The following is a 27108-nucleotide window of genomic DNA, read 5'->3' as shown; positions in this document are numbered from 1 at the left end:
TGCCTGTCCCTTTGATTATGGCCACCTTAGTGGGTGTGGGTGGATATCTCATTATAGTTTTGATTTGTATTTTCCTGTGGCCAGTGCTGTTTGGCATCTTTTTATGTGCTGCCTGGCCACTGGCATGTCTTCTTTAGAAAAATATCTGTTCAAATCTTTGATCTTTTAAAATTGGATTATTTGTCTTTTTATTATTGAGTTATAAGAGTTCTTATGTATTCTAAATGGGCTCAGATTCTCAGTCGTGTCTGACTTTTTGCCACCCCGTGATCTGTAGCCTGCCAGGCTCCTCTGTTCTTAGGAGTCTCCTGGCAAGTATACTGAAGTGGGATACCATTTCCCAAATCGGGGATCGAACCTGTCTCCTATGTCCCCTACATTGGCATGCGGATTCTTTATCACTAGCACCACCTGGGAAGCCCAGGTACTGTAAACAATAGACCCTCATTAGACTTGTGAGTTGAAAATATTTTTTTCCCATTCTGTGCGTTGTCTTTTCATTTTCTCGATAGTATTCTTTGAGGAACAGAAGTTTTAAACATCGATAATTTATTTTTTTCTTTTGTCATTTGTGCTTTGTATGTAATATCTAAACAACCATCATTTAATCCTGTCATGAAAAGTTATGTCTATGCTCTAAGAGTTTTACTGTTTTAGCTCTTACATTTGAGGTCTTTGGTTAATGTAAGGGGTAGATTTTTATCCCATGGAGAAGGGCATGGCAACCCACTCCAGTATTCTTGCCTGGAGAATCCCATGGACAGAGAAGCCTGCCAGGCTACTGTCTGTGGGGGTCAAAAACAGCTGGACACGACTGAAGCGACTTAGGGCAGACAGGCAGGTTTTTATCATCCCCAAAAGTTAGGGCTCCAGCTTCCTTCTGTGTAAGGCAGTTTGATAATCTTAGAACAGTAAAGCAGGCTAAAGGACATGAGGACTCCAGCCTCCTACTGTCGTGGCAAGAAACTTGAGGTACTGAGTTATTTTAACGGAGAGGCAAATACGGACCCTAGGATGTTATAGAAAGCTAAAATCCTTCCTTACTCTTATGAAAGCTTAGTGTGTATTCTCCAAGATCTCCAGTAGCACTTCTCACATTTGAAACCTAACACTCTGCCTCAGGTACTGTGTCCATCTTAACATCAGATTAACTAAAATGACCAGAATACTGCAAGTCACTCTACCACAGATGAGATACTAACCCAGTATCATGTGTTTAAAGATACTGATTCTGGGACTTCCCTGGTGGTCCAGTGGTTAAGAATCCACCTGCCATTGCAGGGGACATGGGTTTGATCCCTGGTCCAGGAAGATCCCAACATGCCTTGGAGCAGCTAAGCCCATGCGCCTGAACTACTGAGCCCACACACCCTAAGAGCACATGATCTGAAACAAGAGAAAGTGAAAGTGAAAGTCTCTTAGCCATGTCCGACTCTTTGCGACCCCATGGACTATACAGTCCATGGAATTCTCCAGGCCAGAATACTGGAATGGGTAGCCTTTCCCTTCTTAAGGGGATCTTCCCAACCCAGGGATCGAACCCAGGTCTCTCGAATTGCAGGTGGATTCTTTACTAGCTGAGCCACAAGGGAAGCCCCTGCAACAAGAGAAGCCACTTCAATAAGAAAGCAGCTCATTGCAACTAGAGAGCCCCTGCTCGCTGCAACTAGAGAAAGCCTGAGCAAAGCAGTGAAGACCTAGTGCAACCAAAAATAAAAATAAATAAATAACATTTAAGAAATGAAGATATTAATTCTTGAGTAGCTAGACAGCCCAGAGTCACTGAAATGCAAGTTCATATTACGGATAGATCAGACTCAAGACTAAATAGGAAATTATTTCATGAAAGAAAATTCCAAATGGATTAAAATGTTAGAACTTTAAATTAAATGGTACTTTTTAAAGTATTGTAAAGGATGTTGAAGTGTCCTGTAAAACCACAGCAAGTGATAATGATGTGATAATGGACTAAAGAACTCAAACAGGCTCAAGCACATAGAGAGAAAAGGATGACTTGGAAGGGGGAGCTAAATCCCTACGTCATGCTAAAATCAAGTATATCAACTGGATTAAAGATTTTGTTTCATCATTTTTTATAGATTTTTGTAAAAATATTTATTTATTTATTTGGCAGTACCGGGTCTTATTTTCGGGATGCAGAATCTTAGTTGCAGCATGTGGGCTCTAGTTCCCTGACCTGGGATCAAACCCGAGCCCTCTGCATTTGGGAGCATGGAGTGTTTGCTACTGGACCACCAGGCGTGTTCTCATCATTCGTTTTTACACTTATGAGAGTCATGCATGCTAATTGTAGTAAAACATTCAAACAATACAAGGGAAATAAAATTATGTCTTGACCTCTTCTTCCTTTCTCTCTCTTTCTAGCTTCATTTTACTCCACACTCTGGGCTTCCAGGCTGATTTGAACACATAAATACAGTTGTTCCTCTGTTATCTGTGGTAGGTTTGTTCCAGGATCTCCTACTGTGGATCACAAAATTGGAGGATGCATGAGTCCCTTACATAAAATGGCATACAGGCGTACCTTGTTTTATTGTGCTTTGATTTATTGCACTTGGCAGATTTTTCACAAATTTCGTTTTTTGCATGTGTGGCAACCCTGCATTAAGCAAGTCTTCGGGTGACCTTTTTCCAACAGCGTTTGTTCACTTCATGTCTCTCTCATGTTTTGGTAATTCTAGCAGCATTTCGAACTTTTGCATATTTGTTTTGGTGGTCTGTGATCAGTGCTCTTTGATACTATTGTTGCAAAAAGATTATAACCTGAAGGTTCAGATGATGAGCAATAAAATTTTGTTGTTGTGGTTGTCTTTTCGGCTGTGCTGGGTTTTCGGTGCTGCTCGGACTTTTCTCTAGTTGCAGAGAGCAGGGCCACTCTCCAGTTGCTGCGCTCAGGCTTCTCTTCTTGCAGAGCACAGCCTCTGCGTAGGCTCAGTAGTTGCAGCTCCTGGGCTCTGGGGCACAGGCTCAATAGTTGTGGTGCACTGGCTTAGTTGCTCTGAGGCCCATGGGATCTTTTTAGACAAGGGATTGAACCTGAGTCTCCTGCATTGGCAGGTGGATTCTTTACCACCAAACCACCAGGGAAGCCAAATAAAGTGGTTTTTAATTAAGGTAGGTACACTTATTTATAGATAAAATGCTATTGTACACTTAACTGGACCTCAACACAGCTTTTATATGAACTGGGAAACCAAAAAATCCATGTGACTTGCTTTATTATATCATCTGCTTTATTTATTGAGTGGTCTCAAACTGAACCCTTAATATCTCTGAAGGTATGCCTGTAATATTTGTGTATAACCCATGTGCATCCTCCCTTATACTTTAAATCATTTCTAGATTACTTATAATACTTACTACAATGTAAATGCTATGTATGGGACTTCCCTGGCCAGGAGTTGAAACTCCGTGTTTCCACTGCTGGGGGCAAGGGTTCAATCCCTGACTGGGGAACTAAAATTCTGCATGCCGAGTGGCTTGGTGAAGAAAAAAAAATTTTTTTTTTAATGCTGTGTAAATAGCATTGGCTGGTGCATGGCAAATTCAAGCTTTGCTTTCTGGAACTTTCAGGAATTTATTTTTTCCTTGGAATATTTTTGTTTTGCAATTGGCTAATTCCTGAGATACGAAACTCGAGGATATGGAAGGCCAGTTGTACATAGCTGCTATGATTATTTCATAAATTTTTTTTAACACAGAGTCATATTATTCATACTCAGTAACGTGTGTGTGTGGTTCCACTTAGTGTATCTCAGAGACCTTTCCAGATCAGTACATATGGGTCAACCTCATTCTTCTTAGCTGCTGTGTTACATTCCGCAGTAAAGATTACCTTGGAACCATTCCCATTTTGATAAACATTCGAAAAAAAAAAAAAAGAAAGAAGAAAACCTCTTGTACATGTCTCTTTGTGCCCATAAGTTAGTCTTTCTCTAGAACAGATTCCTAATAGCAAATTTACTGGGTCTAATGGTATGTGTGCATTTTAAATTTTAATAAATTTGGCCAAAATACCATCTAGAAAGACTTTCTGTAAATAGACATGTGACTAGAAATTATACTTCTGTTCACAGCATGGCAATGACTTTCCATACTCTCAACAACTTTTTAAATTGAAACTAAGTCAACGGGCAGAATTCGTACCTCATTTTTTGGTTTTCTTTATAACAAATAAAAAATATCTTTGTTAAAGGTATGTTTTAGGTTTTTTCTTTAATCTGTGCATAGAAAACTACCTGGAAGTTCATGGGGTTTGGAGAGCTTTTCATTTTCTAAATTTGAGTCATGTTTCAGGTTGTTTTAAAATAATAATAATATACATATTGCTTTTGTAAATTGAAAAAAACAAGAAAGATGTTTTTAAAAACAATATCTGACAATGGCCCCCGGCCCTTACAGGAAGTTTACTGCCCATTTCCCTCTCAGTACAGTGCTGGCCTTAGAGCTGAGGGCAGCGGGAAAGGTGTGTATTGACAGTCTGTTTTCTGGCAGCAAAGATACCACACATCTGTAGAACTGATTGTCAACCAAAGGTTGAGTATTTCTAGTCTTGAAGTGATAGATTCCTGTCCAGATAAATTGTCATGAGCCTCTGCACTCAGGGGCGATGGATATATTGATAGAAGACTTTGGGGGCAGCAGACAGGAGTGCTTGTCAACTCCCATCCTTTATTTGATATTTTTCATATAATGAATTCCCAACTTTAACAGATTTTAAGAACAGTGAAGACACTTCATGGTTCAGCGTTAAGACCTGGCTTCCAAGGCAGGGGACACAGGTTCAATCACTGATTGGGGAGCTAAGATCCCAAACGCCTTGTGGTTCGGCCAATAAATAAATGTTGTGTCTGACTCTTTTGCAACCTCATGGACTGTGGCCTGCCAGGCTTCTTGTCCATGGGATTTCCCAGCAAGAATACTGGAGTGGGTTGCCCTCTCTTTCTCCCGGGGATCTTCCTGACTCGGGGATAGAACCCGTGTCTCCTGCATTGGCACATGGATTCTTTACCACTGAACCACCTGGGAAGCCCCAATCAATCAATCCATGAATCAAACAGTGGACATTATGTAAAAATTAAATGTTAGCACTTTAGTTGGATCCTGGGATTGATAAGTCATCAATAAGGACTATCACCTACTTTGATGTTGTTGTTTAGTCAGTAAGTCATGTCCGACTCTCTGCAACCCTGTGGATTATAGCCCACCAGGCTCCTCTGTCCATGGGATTTTCCAGGCAAGAGTACTGGAGTGGGTTGCCATTTCCTTCTCCAATCACCTACTTAGAGGCTTTCTTTTCTTAGTATGCTGTCTGCAACTGACCTTCTATCTTTGACAGAGAAGGACATTTCCAACTGCAGGTAAAGCCCTAGGGACATTAAATCCCTCCTGCTGGGCTCAGGTACTCTGGCCGGGGAGTCTTGGGGCAGGGGCCACGGTAGAAAAACGGGAGTGTATGGCCCAAGGGTGACCTCTCTGTTGGGATTGCCTCCAGCTTGTGGGAAAGTTGGTGCCCTTTCTCCCACCCACGCCAAACTGACTCGCCTTGTTGGTGGCCCTTTTATCACTGAGACCTCTTGCATTAGTTTTTGACCAGACTGGCTGCATTCCTCCCTGACCCTACGGGGCTATGTGACCACAGAATGTGTTAGTGGGGTTTAGGGTTGTGTGCCAAGTCAAGATTCTGGTGGACACTTAAAATGATAATGCAAAAGCTACATGAACAATCATGGTTCTGTCTGCATTTTAGGGACAAAACAGTCACCCCTGCCACTTACCGATTGACTGCCAAGCTAACCCCAGGCTTCAAAATGGATGCTTGTTTGTAAGTTATCATTTCATTTAATTTTCTGGAAAATCAGTTCCAGAGCCTGAAATCCTACAGCATGAGGCAGACACCGAATTGAGAACAGGATTTGTGCTAAACCAGACCAGGCAGAGTCTTTAAACTGAGGTTCTTTGATCTCATTAAACTTGCTTTAAGGCTCTTTTCTGGGCCAGCCGCTATTCTTGGTACTGTGAATCTAGAGTTAATACCTCCCTTCAAGGAGCTAATAGTTTAATAAGGAGATTCTCGTTCATCTTATGCAACAGAAAATTGTAGCATGTATTGTAATTTTAGGAGGAGAAAATGAGTCCCAGGAAAGAACAACAACAACAGTATAAGATATTTTGCCCTAGTAACAAAGAAAATCCAATCTTCTACGGATTTGTCTTTAAGACTGAGCACTTGAAACCCAGTCCCTCAAAGCGGAATGTGGACTTGACTCTCCAGCCAGAAACATCATTCTGAACGATGGTGTGAAGGGTGGTGATCTATCACCAAAAAAAGTTTAGCTACATTACTCCTCATTCCAAGTTTTTCTCAAACATTTCAGGAGCACCTTCACTGATACAGAAACAAATGGGGATTTCAGCCCATATTTTGATAATGAATTTTAGTACTCATTAATGGGCTTCCCAGGTGGTGCTATGTGGGAGACATAAGAGACTAAGGTTCAATCCGTGGGCTGGGAAGATCTCATGGAGGAGGGCATGGCAATCCACTCCAGTATTCTTGCCTGGAGAATCCCATGGACAGATAAGCCTGGCAGGCTACAGTTCCTGGGGTTGCAAAGAGTCAGACACGACTGAAGTGACTTATCTGCATGCATACACACACTCATATGGACGGATGGGCAGATGGACGGGGTCCTTCACTGGGTACATTGACCTGTCAGTCACTTTCAAGGTACTGGGTATATAGCAGGGAAGAAAATGTCAGCTTTTAAGTTGCTTACCTTCTGGTTGAAAGAGAGACTGAATAAATAAACAGTGTGTTAGGTATTGATGAGGAAAAGAGAAGAGAGCAAAAAACTGAAAGTAAAGGTTGGGATGCTGTTGTATGATGTTAGGAAATGCCTCACAGACGTGACTTTTAAGCAGAGACCTGGAGGAGGTGAAAGTGGGTTATTCTCTCAGTTATGTCTGACTCTTTGCCACCCCATGGACTGTAGCCTGCCAGGCTTCTCTGTCCATGGAATTCTCCAGGCAAGAATACTAGAATGCATACCCATTCCCTTCTCCAGGGATCTTCCTGACTCAGGGATTGAATCCAAATCTCCTGCATTGCAGGCAGATTCTTTACTGTTTGAGATAGCAGGGATGGCCGAAGGAAGTGAGGGGGTGAGCCATATCTCTTTTGTGGCTGAAAAGCTAAATTCTTACCATAGCATGTTTTCAGAGTGATTTCTAGATATGCATTTATCTGTCACACATGCAGTTTTAGTTTTCCCACATATCTGGGGCCAAATACAGTTTGCCTTCCATATCTGCGGCTTTCAAATCACCAGTTTGACCGACTGCAGGTTAAAATATTCAGGGAAAAAATTCCAGAAAGCCCTAACAAGCAAAACTTGAATTTATCACACAGTGACAGCTTTGTATATAGCATTTACCTTGTATTGGGTATTATAAGTAATCTAGGCATGGTCTAAAGGATACAGTAGGATGTGCCTAGGTTATCTGCAAATTCAACTCTGTTTCTTATAAAGGACTCAATGATCCACGGATGTGGGTCATGAACCAATCCCCTGCAAATACAGAGGGAAAGATTCTGGAATGCTTGGAACTCCCTTTTTTTTTGTGGAAGGGACAATTCCAGGAAGAAAAAAAAATGTTTATAGGCTACATTCTTGCTATCTTCAGTTCATTTTTTATTATCTTGAGGAAGTGATAGATTATTTAAAAAATGAATTTTTTTCTTCTTCCCCATGGGAGTCAATATGAAATTAATAAGAGATTGCTAAAGATTATTTTTTTCAAAATATTCTGAGCTTGGCAGGTTCAACCCCATTTGTATGTCATTGATTTCTTTTTCCTCCACGTCTTTCGTAGGTTTTACAGGAGTCATTGAAAATTAGGGTAAAACATTTCTCTTCATCTAAAAGGTGCCACAGGGTGAACAGGTGAAGAGGGTGCTCTGGTTAGGAGAGTTTTCTCCAAGTGGGACAGAGGAATATGTACATCCAAGGCCCCTGGGAAGGGCCTGAGGGTGAATAAGGAAGTCAGTCCCCAGGCAGCAACCCAGAGGAGCATGGTGATTTGGGGACCCCAGTGTAGGACCCACAAAAGCACAGAAACCCATGGGACATCTCCTTCCTTTGCTTGAGGCCGTGACCACAGGTGCACATGAAACTAGTTGGCACTTGAATGAGCTGGGAGAGCTTCATTGGATGTTCTGTAGCCCTATCCATCCTCCATAATTGGGGATGGGAGATGCAATGTCTGGAGTCACTGGTCAGCCTGCTTCTTTTCCTGTGGTGTGTCCACTGACCGGGAGCCTGTGCTCCCAAAGGGAGCTGCTCACAGTTGAATGTCTGGGAGGGCCTCCTGGGTCAGAGGAGGGAGTAGGGATGTACAAGGTCAGGGGCTCTGAGCCTGCAGAACTCTCAGAACAGTGATTCTCATAGTGTGGTCCCAGACCTTTGCTCCAGAAGCACCCTGGGTGTTTGTCGAAATGCAGATTCCTGGGCCATCCCAAGAAGCAGAAGATATAGCACTGAGATGGAAGGGCCATCTCCAGGGCTGACACAGGGTCTCAGTGATGCGAAGCAACACCTTTGCACAGAAACCTTCTGCTGCAACTGTTCCGTTTCCAAATTATGAGACGATTCCCGTCACATATATGACCGATATGTCCTGTCCCGTCCTGGAAGGTTAGTAAACCTGGGGTGGGCCTGGACATGGAAATCAGTGAGATTGGTTTTGGGGGTTTTGTGTGTGTGGGTGGGTGTATGTGTGTTTGTTTTTGTTTTGGCCACATTATTCAGCTTGCAGGATCTTAGTTCCCCAATCAGGGATCGAACCCACGCCCCCTGCAGTGGAAGCACAAAGTCTTACCACTGGACCACCTGGACAGTCCCAGTAAGATTGTTAGTGAGTTAGGAAACTGTTTACCTTCTTTTTTTGTTTGTTTGTTTTGTTTTTTTTTTTGTTTACCTTCTTTAATGGGATCTCCCACTTGAGACATGGGTGTCTCTCTCTCTCTCTTTTTTTTTTTTTTAAGGCATTTCCATCTCCATATACCTAAAATCCTGGAGGGAGAGATCATCTAGAAGACCTTGTCCTAGGTGGTGTCTGTGGGGACAGGGTGTAACCTTCACAGGTCACTGCTGATTCAGCATGTTTGGGTCCTAGCCCTTTGTCCGGTCCGGTAGGGGACACTGCCAGTCACAGGACCATTATTGGGTCCTATGGTGACTGCAGCTCTGGCTCTCCTCTGCCTCCTGAGAGGTTCCGTTCCTGCCTATCCCCTACTCCATAAGCCCTGAGTGTCCTCATCCAGGGGTTGAATTCCTACTTCTCTCAGGAGCTGCCCACCCTGCTGGGGCAACCTTTGACCTAGCACAGCTGCAGCCAGCCCCTTACTGAGCCCTCCAATTTCTCCCCTTGGCAATCATCTCTAGCAGTGACCCCAGGTCATTGCTAAGTAAGGCTTTGTCCTTTGAATAAATGACAAATGTGAAGAGCTAGGAATGGAGAGGGGTTGCATTGACACAGTAGCCATGACAATAAAGATGGTAGGTAAAACGATCCCTGTTTGCAAATCATCTACCTGGAAAACCTAAGAAGATCGAGCAAAACCCGCTATAAACAATGAGACCCAGCTGAGACCCGTCCAGAGGAGAAAGTTCTCTCTAGACCGCCCAAGGGAGCATCTGATGGCAGTACAGAAGGGCTGGGTTCATCCAGGCTCTTCCAGACTCTTTGACCCAGTCTGTTAGGACCTGTCCCTTTCATGGAGGGTGGCAGAGTTGCCTTGATAGGGTTCTGTATACATTTATATTTAAGTATTTATTTATTTTTGGCTGTGCTTGGTCTTTGCTGTTGCCTGAAGGCTTTCTCTTGTTGCAGTGAGCAGAGACTGCTCTCTGGTTGTAGTACACTGGCTTCTCATTGGTGTGGCGTCTCTTTTTGCAGAGCACAGACTCAGTAGTTGCAGCTTATGGGCTCTAGGGCTCAGTAGTTGTGGCGCATGGGCTTAGTTGTCCTGCATCATGTGGAATCTTCTGAGACCAGGGGTTGAACCCGAGTCCCCTGTGTTGCAAGGCAGATTCTTGACCACTGGACCACCAGGGAAGTCTTGATGTAGGGTTCTAAATACTAACACCACTTTGGAGGTTTGCCACATGTCAGTTATGGCTATAAACACAGATTTCAACTAATTTAACCCTCAGAGCAGCCGTGAGTTAGTGAGCACTATTAGTTCCAGCCTCATCATCCCTTTGTTGTAGGTGGGAAACTGAAATGTGGAGGAGGCAGAGACTGGCCCAGATTGCATGGTGCATGAGCTATGGAACCCAGGATCCACACTCTGTCTGCTCTGGGCTGCCTCTGGCCACACAGTGTGAGGGATCTATCCCCTGAGACACCTTGCTTTTCCACTTTGGGACCCCTCACCCCTCACCCACCAAGGGGTTTAGCAAACACTACTGAGTTATATTGCTGAATAAGCCTTTATCTCTAGAGCAGTGTTCAGTCTTCAAGGCAGACAGGATGACCCCCCAAACTCTGAGAATTTAGGTATCCAGGAGTCTGAGTACTTTATTTCTTACTGAGAGCCTTTCAAACATAAACAGCCCCCTCAGTAATTAATTTAAGAATTGATGGGGTGCTCGCTTCGGCAGCACATATACTAAAATTAGAACAATACAGAGAAGATTAGCATGACCCCTGTGCAAGGATGACACACAAGTTCGTGAAGCGTTCCATATTTTTTTTGGACTCTGTGGGAGAAGGCGAGGGAGGGATGTTTAGAGAGAACAGCATCGAAACATGTATATTATCAAGAGTGAAACAGATCACCAGCCCAGGTTGGATGCATGAGACAAGTGCTCGGGGCTGGTGCACTGGGAAGACCCAGAGGGATGGGGTGGGGAGGGAGGTGGGAGGGGGGATCGGGATGGGGAACACATGTAAATCCATGGCTGATTCATGTCAATGTATGGCAAAAACCACTATAATATTTAAAGTAATTAGCTTCCAACTAATAAAAATAAATGGAAAAAAATTTAAAAATAAAAATTTGTTGTAGTATTAAAAAAAAAAAAGAATTGATGGGAATTCCCTGGCAGTCCAATACCCTGGTCACCTGACATAAAGAGCCAACTCATTGGAAAAGACCCTGATTCTGGGAAAGATTGAGGGCAAGAGGAGAAGAGGGCAATAGAGGATGAGATGGTCGGATGTCATCACCGACTCAATGGACATAAGTTTGAGCCAACTCTGGGAGATAGTGAAGGACAGGGAAGCCTGGCGTGCTGCAGTCCATGGAGTCACAAAGAGTCAGATACAACTTAGCGATTTTTTGAAAAATCCATGGCATAGCAGGGCTGGCCTCGGATTCCTGTAGGGTAACAGGTGGCAGCCCCCCTCCAGTGGTCCGAGCCTACTCCTCCAGCAGGGCCTTGTTGTGTTGGGGCTTCAAGAGCAAGGCCAGATTCAGCGCTGACCCCACCACTTAGCTTGGGCTGTCCAGGTGGCACGAGGGATAAAGAACCCGCCTGCCAATGCAGAAGACATAAAAGACGTGGGTTTGATCCCTGGGTTGGGAAGATCCCCTGGAGGAGGGCACGCAACCCACTCCAGTATTCTTGCCTGGAGAATCCCATGGACAGAGGAGCATGGTGGGCTACAGTCCATGGTGTCGCAGAGTCAGACATGACTGAGACAACTTAGCATGCACAATACCATCACTTAGCAGTGGCATGACCGTGAGCAGCTTACCTGACCTCTCAATGTCTGGGCAGTGGCAACATCCACCTCCTAGGATTGCTGTGGGCTTCAATGCTTAGTCCATGTGAAAGGCCTGGGCTCAGGGCCCACCTCACAGGAAACACCAGAGTGTGATTATTGTGGCTTTTGTTATTATCAGGACTACCCTGTGCCTGGTCTTAGGAAGCATTGATGTGTTTGACCCGTGGTTCCAAGGAAGGAAAGCTCATCACAGTCTGGGGTTTTGATTTCTTTTTTTTTTTTTTTTTTTTGAATTGTCTTTTGAGTCAAGTCTGAACTTGGAGAGTGAGGAGAGGATAGCAGACAGGGGAACAGCAAGGGTAAAAGCTTGTGGAGGTAGGAAGGTGCATATTGCTTTTCTGTTGTTGTTCAGTCACTAAGTCCTATCTGATTCTTTAGACTGTGGCCTGCCAAGCTCCTCTGTCCATGAGATTCTCCAGGCAAGAATCCTGGAGTGGGTTGCCATGCCCTCCTCCAGGAGATCTTCCCGACCCAGGAATCTAACCTGAATCTCCTGCTTAGGAGGCACATTCTCTACCACTTAGCCACCATTCAGCCTTCCTTCCATCTGCTAAGTTTTCTCACCTTCTTCCATGTGCCTTGTTCAAGGTTTGGGGCCAGATGCACCTCTACCCTCAGGTCCTGGAGAATGATATGCTCAGTCACAGGTTGGCCACAGACACTCCCCTCTGGACGACAGCAGCACCCACTCAGCAGATTGTGCTCGGGTTTACTGTTGGGGTCCCAAGAGAGGTGTGGGAAGACTCATGTCAGTTGTTGTTGTCAGTCGCTCGGTCATGTCTAACTTTGCAACCCCATGGGCTTCAGGACAGCAGGCTTCACTGTCCTTCCCTATCTCCCTGAGTTTGCTCAAACTCATCTCCATTGAGCTGATGATGCCATTCAACCATTTCATCCTGTTGCCCTGTTCTCTTGCTGCCCTCAATCTTTCTCAGCATCAGGGTCTTTTCCGATGAGTCAGCTCTTGGCATCAGGTGGCCAAAATATGGGAGCTTAAGCTTCAGCATCAGTCCTTCCAATGAATATTCAGGATTGATTTCCTTTAGGATGGACTGGTTTGATCTCCTTGCAGTCCAAGGGACCCTCAAGAGTCTTCTCCAGCACCACAGTTCGAAAACATCAATTTTTCGGTGCTCAGCTTTCTTTATGGTCCAAGTCTCACACCGGTGTCAGTTACCAGATTAGGAAATAGACCAGCCTTTAGAAAACCCCAGAACTAGGACAAATCTCATCTCCCAGCCTGAGAATCTGTTTGATTCCAGGAGGAGTTCTGGCAATTGGTGGGGTGGGGTAGGTGGTGAGGCAGAATGTAGTTGTATAGGCTGAGACTGGGGAGCTCAGGAAATGCCTCAAATGGGAAACCTCCAGTTTTTCTACATGCCAGGGGCCAGGGAGGGCTTTTAGGGCAGGGTGTGGCAATGTGCCCCTGCTCCTTTTTGGGCCAGAGTGCTGTCACAGAAGAAAGAAGGTGAAGTCGCTCAGTTGTGTCTGACTCTTTGCGACCCCATGGACAGTAGCCTTCTCCAGGTTCCTCTGTCCATGGGATTTTCTAGGCAAGAGTACTGGAGTGGGTTGCTGTTTCCACTGCATTCAAAATGCTGAACTTGGGAGTGGCCTGTGTTTGTGTCAATTTCAAATTCTGACATTCTCTAGCAGTCCTCATCACAGATAATCAGATATAAGCCTACAAGTCAAGAATATACTATAAGGGAATTCCCTAGCAGTCCATTGTTTAGGGGTCCATGTTTCCACTGTTGGGGGCCCAGGTTCTATCCCTGGTTGGGGAACTAAGATCCCACAAACTGCCTGGTGCCACCAAAAAAAAAAAAAAAAGGAATGCTTTAATTCAGCTATTTCCATCTCTTCAGTTATTTGTTGCATGTAGAAGTCATACCCCAAAATATCCTTTGTGGCATTCTGTGCTCCACAGTTCTATTTGGAAGTTAGGCCACTGTTTTTATGTGTCAGCCATAAACACTCGGATGAGAGTATGAATTCCTGAGGATCTGCCACTTCCGGCTGGTAGCACGAGCTCCTTTGGAAGTGTCCTGTGTCATAATATGCCCACAGATTTAGAATTTTAAAGCAGTCATGGAAATAAACAGGTGCTCCGAGTAGCTAAAAATAAGCACCTTGGGAAGTGAAATTGGAGCAGTGCCAAGGAGTTAAGGTGAGGACCCCTGTGCTTTGGGCCAAGGTCAAGACTCTGGGGAGAATGCCAGCAGAAGAAAATCCTGCCCCTCAGCACTGTGTTCAGGGCACCTTCCGGTTGCGCTGGCATTTTTTGCATCACCTCTACCCCCACGCTCACCCTGCCTAGCTTTCCTGCCCAGGTTTCTAAGTGGGAGGCCCACACCTGCATGGGGCCCATGTGCATGGTTGGTGAATGGGCACCTCCTCTTGCCCAGGGGGGAAAACTCCCCCCCTCTGTCCGTCCCCCTCCCTCCACCAATCTAGGACCTCATGGACTAGTGAGAGGGTGAGGAACAGCTCAAAGTGGAGGGCACTCAGAGCCCAGACATTCCGACTGGGTAATCCTGCTCCTCGCCTTGAGAGCCCCCAGCCACATCCTCCCTTTCCTCCTGCACTTCCTGAGGGGTGAAAGATGTTGGCTGTCACCAGGTGAAGGATGAAGGGTGACAAGTGGAGTAAACACAGCCTGTTAACTACCAGATTCAGTTACCAGCAGTGCCCAAAGACAAATGGCCAGGGGCTTGTCCACCCCTTGAGGACAGGGCATCTTAGACACCACCAACAGGGCAGTAGAAAGAGGAATTTCAAGTGTCATGGAATTGGCTTGCACAGCTGGTATAGTGGAGAGCACTCATCATATAACTTCAGATTTTGACTATTGATAGTTTTGAATTGGGAACATGGGTTTGACCCAGAGAATAACTAAAACTGCACAGAAGACACGTCTTTATATCAAAGACACACTGTGTGAATCCGTATACTCAAAATCAAGCAAAACTCTCTATAGTGATAAAGATTAGAACACTTGCCATCTTGGGGACAGAGGAATATTGGCTGGGAGGGGACATGTGAGAACCTTCCAGAATGGGTTCTAGAATGTTCCATAGTTTGATCTGGTGGCGGTGACACGGGTTTATACAGATGTAAAAATTAATTGTAATTAAATTGCTGTACATTTAAGATGTGTGCATATCATATAACTGCATGCATGTTATCTCAAGAAATAAGTTTTTAAAAATTTAGACATGCATTAAAAAGGAGGGCCATAGAGAAAAGTACCTTGGCAACATTTGAACAGCCTAGCTTTTATCACACTTGGAGTTTGTTGTTCCATGGCCCTAAGTCTTCATAGCTTGACTTGGTTCAATCTAGAAATTTTAAAGCGCCAGCCACTTTGGAGGAATAAAATCATGACAAGTCTCTTCCATGTTGATAGTCGAGAGAATAATTTGAAAACTGCCAGCCCCTCCTCCTGAATCAGAGTCTCCATCACTGCACAATTTAATGAGATGGTTGGGGCGTCAGTTTCAAGCTGACTCAGCTGTGGAGTTGCTATTTTGCCTCTTACCAGCCCTGGAACCTTCTAGAAAATCATTGTCCCCTCTCTGAGGCTCAGTTTCTTGGTCTCTGCTGATCTCCTAAGAGCATTCTTCAGTGAGGGAGGACCTATAAAGGACCCACAGGGTGCTCAGTACTTCACAAGTGATAATGAATGTTAATGATGCTGGTGATGATTGTTTTTGTCGCCGCTGTCACCAAACTGTGCAAAGTTCTGGAGAACTCGGGGAGCCACAGGGCTCACCAGCGGGCACCTCTGCAGTGGCTCCTAACAGAGAGTTCCCACACGACCCAGCTTTTCATACAGTTGGGCTGGCTCCAGGGCGCGAAGGCCCCCTCTGGCTTGGCCGGATTCTCTGGCTGGAGCCTCTGCCGGTTCTCAGAGGAGGAGCATGCTCAAGTTGGACAGCCTTGTACCCACGTTGAAGCAGCTGTGGCGAACATCTGGCTCTGATTATCTGGCTGGGAATGGCTGGGGGTGGGAGCCTGGTGATTTATAGATTGCTCCCCTGGCTGTAAATCCCATCTGTAATTGTGACTTCTCTGTCCCTAATTGTTTGCAGAGAAGAGCGGAGTTCCAGGGCCCACAGTCCCTGGCAGGGGGGGGTGAGGTTTGTTGCTAGGACACCGCCGTCTTTGTTTTGGTCCCTGCTCAGCAGTGTTTTTAAGGCCCTGTATACATTTCTCTGTATTGTTAATGTAATTTGTTCAGGCAGTGAACAGCCAAGTTCAGCCGAAGGAATTCGATACTCATAACAGAAACACCAGAGGCCAGGTTTTTGTGGTCAAATTAGGGTTTGGAGGCTTAGGAAGAGAATGGACTGCTTGAGCCGGGCCAGGGGGACAATCTGCCTTTCTTTTTCCTGTGTTCACGCTGGCCGGGGTTCAGCTTCCTTGCCGGGCTTGGCCTGAGGGGCTCCATCATATTCAGGGCTGTGCTGGATGGGGAGTGGGGCTGTCCTCGGAGAAAAGGAAGGCAGACTTTATTCAAACAGGGATGAAAGGAAACTAAAAAGTACGGGCAAGTTGGAGCGCTCTCTGCCTAGCCTTTCCCTGACACAGGTCTCCAGGGACCTTTATCTCCTGCCACCACCCCCTCTCACCCCTCCCTCCACCCGCCACCACCCTGCTCCCGCCCTTGGATTACTTGACTGGTGCGGAAATGCTAGTTGGGATCCGTTGGGAAGGTATGTGACTGTGCAAAATGCAATTTGCCCGTTTCCGTTGCCCGTGAAGACCCGCCAGCCCACTTGCCATCTGGGAACCTTGCGTCCTGCTGTGCTTCGAGTTTTCGGAAATGATGGATTCCAAACGACTTCCAGTGAGTGGTTAGTGATGTTAACTCTGTGTTTTTACCCTCTTCACTCTGCCTCAGAGAATAAAACAAATCAAAACAAACATACCAGCCCACAAACATTTTCCACGCTTTCTTCTGCTTCTAGAACGTGTACATGTGGTGAAATTAATCAGGCCAACATTATCAGCCCCCTTGCTCCCCGCCTGCCTTGGAAGAATGCCTGGTGTGCATGCATCCATTTAACAATTACAGAACACCTTCTGGGGTTACCAAGTAGAATCTGATAGGGTCCCAGCCCATGGGACCTTGAAAGGCAGGGGGGACAAACAGGAAGACCAGTCCTTACCGTAAAGCAGAGTGAAACGTCACCTGGAATATGTGTAATAGGAGCGGCTCAGGCTGGGAAGGGTGAAGGGGGCCCTGATAAGGAGGTGTGTGAGCCCAGCCCTGCAGGAGAATACTAAGTATCAGTTCTAGTTGTAACCAGGGTCCCCTGAGCTTGCTGCCATTCCAATGACAGGAGCACCCTGGGGAGGGGAGGGGAGAGAGCTGCCTTCTTAGTGGCCCTGTTGTCTCAAGAGAATGCTGGGGATTCACCAGCCGTTTTCAGAGGCTAACCGTTTTCATTCAGAAGGTGAATCTCATGACTCATGTAGACACCTTCTGCCCTAACTACTTCCAGACACTGACATTATCTTAGAACAAGCTGATGCATTAGGGGCATATTCACTCAGCAGTAAATGTTCATAAATGACAGGGCCAGCTAAGCCAGTGAACTTCCTATTCTTTTTTTTTTTGGTTGTTGTTTTTATTTTGTATTGGGTACAGCCAATGAACAATGTTGTGATGTTATGATAGTTTCAGATGAATAGCGAAGGGACTCAGCCATACATATACATGTATTCATTCTCCCCTAAACTCCCCTCCCATCCAGGCTACCACATAACATTGAACAGAGTTCCCTGTGCTATACAGTTGGTCTTTGTTGGTTATTCATTTTAAATATAGCAGAGTGTACATGTCCATCCCAAACTCCCTAACTATCCCTTCCCACCCTCCGCCCCATCCCTTCCACTGGCAAGCATAATGAACTTCCTATTCTTGATGGTTATTGACTTCTGTACCCCTCTCCACCATTGCCTATACTGGCATCAAATAGCACCAGTCAGTTTATATTAAAATCATTGTTTTCTTATTTGTCTGCTTCATCAGATCATTAATGCCTTCCTATCAGAAATGGTGTTCTTCTCTCCCCATGCCTAGAAGCGTACCCGAGAGGTGTTCACTGTGTGTTTGTGGGGTAAAAAAAATTCACGTATATATGTCTTTTATTCCTTAAGGAATTTGGTTTTCTAGACAATAAATACTTATTTTTCAAGACAATAATGTTAGCTTTAGCCAATTTTTGATGGGAATTTTCTAAAAGGCATCCTACACTCCTCTAACTTCTTAAATAGTGAAGATAGAATCTTTTTTGTTTCATTTTGTTTCTGATGACTCAGGATCAGTTCTACAAATCTTAGTTTTGACTAGGACCAACATAAAATGAATTTTTCACTGGCTTTTATGGTATTGTAGAACCATAAAACAAAGACATCACTTTGCCAACAGAGGATAAGGTGTCATGATATCCTCACACCCACGTATATACAGAGGAAGGTAAACATAGAGCAAAATTTGAAAACATGGTAATGATGATTAACCTGGTTGAAGGAAGAATGGATTTTCATTCTTCTTCTCCTACTATTTTCTTGTAAATTTGGAGTTTTTCTTAAAAAAAGTTGGAGAAAACACTCAAATTGAGTCTATAAATTGTGGATAATAACAGTTTATGTGTAATGAGTACAGAAATATGAAGAGGCATGATAAATAGCACATTGGGACAATAATTACTTCTGAGAAGGTGGGGAAATGGATGGTTGAGATTGGGTACTTTAGCTGGGTATCAGTGACAATTTATTTCTCTAGAAAAAATGTCAGGAGAACTCAGAGATCATTGTGAGAAACTGTTAAATTATTCAGTATGGGTAATGAGTCCATTGATGTTTCCAGTTATTTTCTCGATTAAAAAAAATATCATCTATAGATAGTTCCATAACTAAATAGTAATGTTTTTTTACAGAGACCTAGGTAAATGATATAGTTTTATCTTTAATGAAAAATTATTGTAAGAAAGTGTTTTGTTGCTTAAAGGATTGTGGAATACCTCCTTCTCCCTGATAGACGCCTGTCGAGCATCTGCCTCGGCATCACCTCACGGCACATCGGAATTTCAAAAGTTGCCAGAGCAAGGTGGGCCATGGACATGACCGCAGGAAAAGCCCAGTCAGCTTTAGGCCTGGCCCCCTTGGGAATAGTCATCCACCCAGATCACTGCCCAAAGGGCGAGGCATGCTCAGTCTCCATCCCATCCCAGACCTAAGCGTGTCTGAGCATGCAGAATTTCTGGACAAGCAAAGTCTGAGGTCAGGTATCTGCTGTGGATGATGCTACCTTTCTGATTTGCTTTGGTCCAACTCAGGGTTGGAGCTACCCAAGAGCAGACAGGATGTCATGCCTCCAGCTAAAGGCTGGACAAGCTTAAGTCCAAGGGACAGAACCAGACTGGAAATCAGGAGATCTCGGCAGAACCCATTGGTGCAAACACAATTATTTATATATCCCTGTGTGTGAAAGTGTTAGTTGCTCAGTCATGTCCAACTCTTGGTGACCCCATATACTGTATCCTGCCAGGCTCCTTTGTCCATGGGATTTTTCCAGGCAAGAATACAGGAGTGGGTAGCCATACCCTTCTCCAGGGGATCTAACCAACCCAGGGATTGAACCCAGGTCTCCCGTAGTGGGATATAACCTGAGAACACTGAATCCTAACCACTATACCACCAGGGAAAGGATATAGCCTGAGGAGCTAAAGAAGAAGGTATATACCCCAACCCCCCCAAAAAAGTCCTGAACTGTTTTCATTAACCAGATTGATGCAGTGGTATTAGTGTTGTTATTCCGAGTCTGTTGTGTATGTCTTATGAAGGGAGTAAATGAGTAATCATGTTGGTGTCACTGAGAAAAGAATTTTCAGTATGCTAAAAAGAGGTACAAATGGAAGATCAAGAAGGCTGAGAAAAAAATTGTAGTTCTGAATGCAAACTGGAAGGACTAGTTATAAACTCATCATCTATTTTCATTAGATTAAGAGAAAATTTCTTTCCTAACCTCTCCACTGAAAAGTCCTAGAAATAATCATCATTTGAGTAGCAATGACTCTCTAGTGCTCAGACTGTGATCTCTTAATACTATTTCCCACTGAAATACTAATAGTCTCCTACAAGAGACTCGGGTACTAGAGTCACTAGGTCAAAAAGGCTCAGGACATTCTGAACAAGAGAGAAAAGATGAACTAGTGTGAACATCAATAACATATTTATTTAAAGCTTTAATTAATGACTTGAAACTAAACAAAAAACTCTGGTCTCCTGTGGAGGATAAAAAGGAGCCATAGTCAATATTTCAAGCCCGATATATAAAAGGAAAAGATTGGACTTTTGTCCCACCTGTGCCGTGTGCACTGGCCCACCTGATAATAGTGAGGAAGGTTTATCTTTATAGAGGTATCCCAGCTACTAAGGGAAGAAGAAGTAATTTTGTTTCCTCTCCCTAAGATAAAATAATATTAAACCTCAATTTGATGAAGCCTCTAGATCTCATTATTAGTTTACAAGAAGTACATGGTTCAGAGGATGTGGTAAATGACATCCTAAGGATTGTTGTTCAATCGCTCAGTCATATGCGACTCCGAGACCCCTGGACTGCAGCACACCAGGCTTCCCTATCCATGACTATCTCCTGGAGCTTGTGCAGACTCTTGTGCATGGAGTTGGTGATGCCATCCAACCATTTCATCCTCCGTCACTCCCTTCTCCTCCTGCCCTCAATCTTTCCCAGCGTCAGAATATTTTCCAATGAGTCAGCTCTTCACACCAGGTGGCCAAAGTATTGGAACTTCAGCTTTAGAATCAGTCTTTCCAATGAATTTTCAGGGTTGATTTCCTTTAGGATTGACTGGTTTGGTCTCCTTGCTGTCCAAGGGACTCTCAAGAGTCTTTTCCAGTACCACAATTCAAAAGCATCAATTCTTCAGTACTCAGCTTTTTTTATGGTTTGACTCTCACATCCGTACATGACTACTGGGAAAATTGTAGCTTTGATGTATGGACCTTTGTCAGCAAAATATTGTCTGTGCTTTTTAACATGCTGTCTAGGTTTGTTCCAAGGAGCAGGTACGTTTTAATTTTATTTCTGCATCACCATCCACAGTGATTTTGGAGCCCAAGAAAATACAATCTGCTGCTGTTTCCACTTTTTCCCCATCTATTTGCCAAGAAGTGATGGGACTTGATGCCTTTATCTTAGTTTTCTGAATATTAGGTTTCAAGCTAGCCTTTTCACTCTCCTCTTTCTCCCTCATCAAGATGCTTTTTAGTTCCTCTTCACTTTTTGCCATTAGAGTGGTATCATCTGCATATCATGTCAGTCTTCTTGAGATACTCAGTGTAATATTTATGGACGAAATGTTGTGTTATTTGGGCTCTGCTTCACAGTAATTTGGCTCAAGTTGGGTTGGCCCTGGAGTGGATGGGGATAGATGAGCCAAGATGGACCATGGGCTAGTCATGGAACATGAGTGAGGGCTTGACCAGCTTCATTGTATTATTCTCTCTACTTTTGTATATGTTTGACATTTTTCAAAATAAAAAGCGTTATATAGTTTATTTTTATTCACCTGGAAGAATCCAAGATAAGAGTTGGAGTGCTTGCCAGGCAGTTGAATGCTTGAGCAGGACCAGTAAAAATGAGGGAGGGAAGAGGAGGAGACCTGCAGGAGAAGCGTCTCCAAGAAGCCATGCAAGGATGTGGACTTCCCCAGGAGGACTGGCTTTGGGTGTGCCAAGAATGAGAAGGAGGGATAAGAAAAAAGGGAAGCAAAAGCTCGGGGGAAAGTGCACAAGAGACTGCCAAATATGGGAGGCTGTGCAATTTCACACAGCACTGCAAGTAATAAGTCCTTTAATCCTTAAAGCCAACCCCCTTGTGAGGAGCATGATATTCTTTTTTTTAATGATAGATTTCATTTATTTTTTATTGACATGTGGTTGGTTTACAATGTTGTGTTTATTTCTGCTGTACAGAAAAGTGATTCTATTTCTTTTTTTTCTGGCTGCACTGGGTCTTTGTTGTGGCACGTGGGCTCGGTAATGAGGCGTGCAGGCTTAGTTCCTCTGCAGCATGTGGGATCTTAGTTCCCCGACCAGGGATCAAACCCACGTCCCCCACTTTGGAAGGCAGATTCTTAACCACTGGACCACCTGGGAAGTCCCAGGAAATTGATTCTTTATTCTTGTTTTAAGCTTGATGAAACAGCCATAGGTAAATTACTTGCCTAAGGTGACCTGTGCCTGTCAAGGCAGGAATTGAGCCTGAACAAACCTGGAACCTGGGCTTTTAATCGTTGTGCTCTGCTTCACTTGTTCAGGTCAGTGCCACTGTAGTGTTTTGGCAAAATCTATGACAGTAAATGTTTCCCGTCCCAGCTTCTCTATTCTCCCATAGTTCCCATTCTCCCCATCACCCAAGCTGTCTGTCTTCGGATCCTTTTTCCCTCAAGGTCCATAAACACCATTCAGTCTCCAGGCCCTGTTGATTCTGTGAAACTATCCTCCAACCCCAGAGATACCCCAGAAGACATGGTGTGGACATCAGGCCTGGCTCACTGCAGTGGTGTCCTGACTTCAGCTCTTGCCTCCTGTTTATTGCCATTTTTTAAAAAAAATGCTGATGAGTACCACATTCTTTACATCATTGTCCTGCCCACAAACCTTCAGAGCATCCTCATTGACCATACATTGAGTGTAGGGGCTTGTTGTCAGGACAGTGAATACAAAGGTGATGGAGGTGGACCTTGATTCGAGTAGCATCTCTGTCACTTTTTACCCTGCAACTTATCTGTGGTATCTTCTCTGCAAAATGGGGGTTTCGAGATGATCAAACTTGCAAAAAAATACAAACATCAAGTGCCTGGGACAGTATAAGCTTTTGGTCTCCAGAGTGAATGAATGCTTAAGTCTTCACTCCTAAGCTCTTTTGCTATTTTTCCAGCACCTTATGATTTAGTGTTAGTCATTCAGTCATGTCCAACTCTTTGCGACCCCATGGACCATAGCCCATCAGGATCCTCTGTCCATGAAATTGTCCAGGCAAGAATACTGGAGTGGGTAGCCATTCCCTTCTCCAGGAGGTCTTCTTTACCCAGGGATTGAACCTGCATCTCCTGCATTGCAGGTGGATTCTTTACCATCTGAGCTACCATCTTATGACAACTCTTACAAAAATTACCTACTGAATATCTTTGGACTTCTCTTACCTGCATCCTTTAGAACTTTCAGCTCTCATCACTGGCTTGATCTCTCTGCTTTCAAAAATCAAACTCATCCTCAGAGATCAACTAAAAGAACATCCCATTCAGGCTGGGGGATTCGTTCTTCCCACAAGGTATTAGAATCTTTACCACTTGGATCCCACTCCTGGGTTTGCAAGACAGTCAGATTCCAAAAAATGGGTAGGGGAAGGCGTTGGCAGAACAACATCAGTTTGTATTTTTACCAAGTAAGGGTATTAAAAGAAAGAGCTATCCCCTACTATCTCTATAATCTCATTTCAAAAAGAACAGTTTAATAACAGTAACCAAAAAAGAGAATAAACTTACCCCAGACTAAAGGACAGTCCTTTAAATTGTATACATTTAACTTCTCTCAGTCCTTTTTTTCCTACCATTTTGACAGGAACCACTGGTGTGTGCCATGCCTTTGAAAGCACATGTGTCTTATTTCCCATTCTCATTATAAGCTCTTTGGGTTCTTGGACTCTCTCTTTATTGAGAAGTTATTCATTCAACATTTGATACTTGATTGGCTTTAAAATCAGTCATAAATAGTTGGATGGTATCTGGGCATTTGTTTTTCATTCAATAGGTAATCACTGAGCAGCTCCTTGTAGTCTAGCAATGTCTTAGGGACTGAGATATTTAAAAAAAAAGATAGTGTCTCAAACTTGGAAATACTGCGTTTCAAGGGGACAAGTGGTCCATGTCAGTGTCCATTTACATGTAAGGACTTCTTGCTGGAGAAGGGCAGCCCACGTGAGTAATGAATCCTTCCTGCCTTCTAGGGGAACTTGAAGGAAGAAGGTTGGGAGGAAGTGGGTCGGGACCCGCTTCAAGCTTCACATCTTGACTTGAGGCTCCTGAGGAGTGCAGGATGGTTTGAATTTAGTGAGAGCAAGTAAGGAAGGAGAGGTTGAAATGGACTGCCAAGGTCACAGAGATCTTGGAAATGAAGACCTTATTTTAAAGGAAGCTGAGGGGCAAGTGGGAAAATGTTATATAATCCCACGTTTGTTTAAATTTTTAAAAAGAAGAAGAAAAAGGAGGAGTCACGAGTGACATGTATACACTGCCTTATTTAAAATGGATAACCAACAAAGACCTACTGTAGCACACAGGGAACTCTGCTCCTACTCTGTAACAACCTAAGTGGTCAAAGAATTTGGAGAAGAATAGATACATGTGTATACATAATGTGAAACTGATACAATATTGTTAATGAACTGTACGCCAATATAAAATATAAAGTTTAAAAAAAGATATTTATTAGACAGCTAAACCAGTCAACTATAAAGAGTGTCCCATATGACCCAGGACAAGGACACTTACACTTGATTTACTGAATTAGTATTTGTTGGCTCTTTGACTTTTTTTCTAAAGTAAGTTAATTATATGTTTTTTTAAAAAAATTAAAGCCAAAAGTAACCCTTTTAACTACATTTAGTTGAATTATATTTACACATGCCAACTGATTCTATTAATAATGTTTGCTAGAATGTAACTAAGCTGTTACAAAAGACCTTTGTTAATAAATAAAAATTTATATTTCCAAAAGGAAGAAAAAAGGAAGAAGGGGGAAGAGGAGGAGAGAAGAGTCAGAAAGATGTGAACTTGTGCTTGTTTGTTTATGTCTGTGCATCCTTTTTTTAATATTTATTTACTTATTTGGCTTCTTTATGTCCTAGTGGTGGCAGTGGGGCCTCTCTCTTGTTGTGGTGGAATGGACTCAGCAGTGTGGCTCTCGGGCTTAGTTGCCCAAAAGCATGTGGGATCTTAGCTCCTCCAACAGGGATCGAACCCACGTCCCCTGCGTTGGAAGGCGGGAAGTCCCTGACTGTACATTCTTGAAAGGAAATGGAAAAGATTGACACCAGATGATGGGGAAGCACGTAGAGAGAGAATATTTCCTTGTTTTAGTTGTGTTACTCTAAGAGAGAGAAAGGAAGAGAGAAGCATGTTTATGAAAGAAAATACAGAACTTGGGACAAGATTTTTTTTTTTAATTCCCTCTTAATCCTGTCACCCAGGTATAACCATTTAAATATATTGGTCCAATTCCTGCTGGACCTTTCTTCTGGTGCGTAAATTATGTTCTTGCCTCTCTTTTCAAACATCCGTGTCTCCATACTGAGGTAGATTTTGGTGTCTTGCTTTTTTCACGTAATATTTAGTCATAGGCTTTGTCTCCAGCTGATAACACTTAAGCATTCCCCCATTTTTAGAAACTCGGGTTTTTCTGGTGTTTATAAACCATAGTCCAGTGCAGGTCTTTTGTGTGTGGAGATTTTTATAAATTTAGGGTTATTACCCTAGATTCCCAGATGTGGAATCAGGGAGTAGAAGTTTAGAACTCATTTCAAAGTTCTTCATCATGTTGCCAAAGTTTCTTACAGTGGACTGAACCAGTTTATACCTGGAGCTGCCTTATTTCTCCCTCACCCTTGCATGGCACTCCAGTTCTTTGGAACAGAATCAGTAGGATTGCAAAGTCTTAAAAAAAAAAAAAGCTTCAAGTTGTCTGTTTTTGCTAGTTTTTCCAGGCCATCCACCCTATACAGTCAACTTGATTGTATTGCCAGAGGAAAAGCCTGAGAGATGGGTGGATACCACTCTTTAAAATTTTTTTCAGTTATTTATTTTCTGACTGCACTAGGTCTTTGTTGCTTCCAGAGGGCTTTCTCTAGTTGTGGCCAGCGAAGACTCCTCTCTCGTTGTGGAGCACAGGCTAGAGCACCGGCTTCAGTAGTTGCGGCTCATGGGCTTAGTTGCTCCGAGACATGTGTCATCTTCCAGGACCAGGAATCAAACCCATATCCTCTGTATTGGCAGGCAGATTCTTAACCACTGGACCACCAGGAAAGTCCCTGGACATCACCTTTTAATTTGCTGTTGCATGCGTGCTAAGTCACTTCAGTCGTGTCTGACTCTTTGCAACCCCATGGACTGCAGCCCACCAGGCTCCTGTGTCCATGGGATTTCCCAGGCAAGAATACTGGAGTGGGTTGCCATGCCCTCCTCCAGGGGAGCTTCCCAACCCAGGGATCAAATGCATGTCCCTTTCGCCTCCTGCATTGGCAAGCGGGTTCTTAACCACTAGCGCCACGTGGAAAGCCCTGTTTCACTGTTAGTTTGTCATAAAGGAACAAATGTCTTAAACTTTCCAAACCTTAGTCTTAGTTTGACTTTTGAAATCTTGGGGATTAATGCTGACCCATTATAAGGTATACTGAAAATTCTTTGAAACGTTGGCAGAAATCTTGCCAGTGGACCAGATGGCTGAGGCAGCCAGAAGGAACAGCCCCTGCCAGTTGCCCACCCATGGGAAATGTGGGGTCTGTCTGGGTTCTCTGAGGAATTTCATTGCCGACTCAGGCCAACAGGACACCTCTCCCCAGCTGTCTGCCACCGCCTCCTAGCAGCCTGGTTTGCATTTCTTCTTTGAGGTAAAAGTGGGCTTTTCCATTCCCCACTTGCTCTCAGAGACTGAAGAATCATTTTGCATCTGAGAATAATTCCTCATCGGCTGAGGGCAGAAAGCGGTCTGGTCCAACCACTTGTTGTCCGGCCTCTGCCTGGACCCCTGCAGTGATGAGGGCAGTGCAGAGCAAACGAAGTTCCTGCTTGTCCACACGACAGCCTGTCACTTTCAGAGGACAGCCTGCCTGTGTTGTCTTCCCTTCACCTCGACCGTTTTCCAGACAACAAAATTTTGAATATCCTTGGCCTGCCACTCCGGTCTGGAGCAGAGCATCATTTTCTGGGCGCTGGAGAGGACCCTCAAACACTGAAGCAGCTTCCTTTCTCGAGCACCATGGGGAAGAACTGACCCACTTCCATGCCCTTCCTACCCTTTGCCTTGAGATACCTATGAGTGTAGGGCTTTATCTCTGTGAACCTTTGTCTTCGTGGGTTTATCTCATTTTTTCCAGTAGTGTAGGGGCTATGCATGCAGACTCTTGGGTCAGGATAGGTTTCAGATCCCACCCTCGGCTAGTTGATAGCTTCCTGGTGCCTGGGTTTTCTCACCTAT

At 44.1% G+C, this 27108-nt stretch overlaps 1 protein-coding gene and 1 non-coding gene across 2 annotated transcripts in view; both read left to right on the top strand.

Annotated features, from left to right (window-relative positions):
• The window catches only part of TCF7L1 (transcription factor 7 like 1), a 187284-nt gene that overhangs the window by 78351 nt on the left and 81825 nt on the right, over positions 1-27108 (top strand). The gene's annotated exons all lie outside the window — the stretch shown is intronic.
• Positions 10673-10779, top strand: LOC139031567 (U6 spliceosomal RNA). Its single transcript, XR_011484056.1, has one exon. It is a non-coding gene; the product is annotated as a U6 spliceosomal RNA (small nuclear RNA).

This window comes from Odocoileus virginianus, chromosome 2 (genome assembly GCF_023699985.2).
Source record: "Odocoileus virginianus isolate 20LAN1187 ecotype Illinois chromosome 2, Ovbor_1.2, whole genome shotgun sequence".
Taxonomy (NCBI): domain Eukaryota; kingdom Metazoa; phylum Chordata; class Mammalia; order Artiodactyla; family Cervidae; genus Odocoileus; species Odocoileus virginianus.
Note: the sequence above shows the minus strand (reverse complement) of the source record. Positions and strands in the feature narration are given on the sequence as shown.